Source organism: Neopelma chrysocephalum, unplaced genomic scaffold (assembly GCF_003984885.1).
Source record: "Neopelma chrysocephalum unplaced genomic scaffold, ASM398488v2 Primary Assembly neopelma1_96883, whole genome shotgun sequence".
Lineage (NCBI taxonomy): Eukaryota > Metazoa > Chordata > Aves > Passeriformes > Pipridae > Neopelma > Neopelma chrysocephalum.
In genome coordinates, this window is record NW_020925526.1 from 4,783 (window position 1) to 6,196 (window position 1,414).

Sequence of the window (1,414 nt, forward strand, 5' to 3'; positions counted from 1 at the left end):
ATGGGCAGGAAAAGCTGGATCCTGACCTCGGCTCCAGGGGCAGGGAAAGGGGAAAAGAAAACTGGGAATGGGCAGGAAAAGCTGGATCCCAGCTCCAGGGGCAGGGAAAGGGGCAAAGAAAACTGGGAATGGGCAGGAAAAGCTGGATCCTGACCTCGGCTCCAGGGGAAGGGAAAGGGGAAAAGGAAACTGGGAATGGGCAGGAAAAGCTGGATCCTGACCTCAGGAAAGGGGCAAAGAAAACTGGGAATGGGCAGGAAAAGCTGGATCCTGATCTTGGCTCCAGGGGCAGGGAAAGGGGAAAAAGGAGCTGGGAATGGGGGGGGAAAATCCTGCGAAGCTTCCAAAAGAAGGATGGCTTGGAAATTCCTCCCCTGGGAGGCTTGGATGGAATTCCCAGAGGAGCTGTGGCCGCCCCTGGGATCCCTGGAAGTGTCCAAGTCTCATCCCAATGGAATGCTGAGGGTCCTCGGGATGGACCCATCCCAAGGTCGGAGCAACCCTGGGATAGGGGGAGGTGGAATGAGGCTTTAAAGCCCCTTCCCACCCAAACCATCCCGGAATTCCATGATTTTAGCAGGGACAGGACGAGGGATGATGGTTTTAAGCCGGAAAAATGGGAGATTCAGGCCAGGGAAAAGGAGTTTTGGAGGGTTGGTGGGAGGCTGGGATGGAATTCCCAGAGGAGCTGTGGCTGCTCCCGAGATCCCTGGAAGTCCCCAAGTCTGATCCCAATGGAATGCTGAGGGTCCTTTGGATGGACCCATCCCAAGGTCGGAGCAACCCTGGGATAGGGGGAGGTGGAATGAGGCTTTAAAGCCACTTCCCACCCAAACCATCCCGGAATTCCAGGATTTTAGCAGGGACAGGACGAGGGATGATGGTTTTAACCCGAAAAAAGGGGAGATTCAGGCCAGGGAAAAGGAGTTTTGGAGGGTTGGTGGGAGGCTGGGATGGAATTCCCAGAGGAGCTGTGGCTGCTCCCGAGATCCCTGGAAGTGTCCAAGTCTGATCCCAATGGAATGTTGAGGGTCCTTGGGATGGATCCATCCCAAGGTCGGAGCAACCTGGGATAGTGGGAGGTGGAATGAGGCTTTAAAGCCCCTTCCCACTCAAACCATCCCGGAATTCCAGGATTTTAGCAGGGACCGGATGAGGGATGATGGTTTTAAGCCGAAAAAGGGGGAGATTCAGGCCAGGGAAAAGGAGTTTTTGGTGCTGAGGGTGGTGGAAACACTGGGAGAGGAGGCAAAGTGGATCACGGGACATGGAATGGCTCAGGTTGGAAAATCCTCCTGATCCCACTGGATTCACCCAGCCCTGACCATCTCTCCAAGTGCCACATTCCCAGGGATGTAAAATCCCCCCAGGGATGGGGATCCAGGGCTGGGCAGCCCCTTCCCAGCAGGGATTT

The 1,414-nt window shown here is 55.4% G+C and overlaps 1 protein-coding gene across 1 annotated transcript in view; it reads right to left on the reverse strand.

Annotated features, from left to right (window-relative positions):
- Positions 1 to 1,414, reverse strand: part of LOC113960781 (maestro heat-like repeat-containing protein family member 1) — an 8,210-nt gene that overhangs the window by 2,339 nt on the left and 4,457 nt on the right. The gene's annotated exons all lie outside the window — the stretch shown is intronic.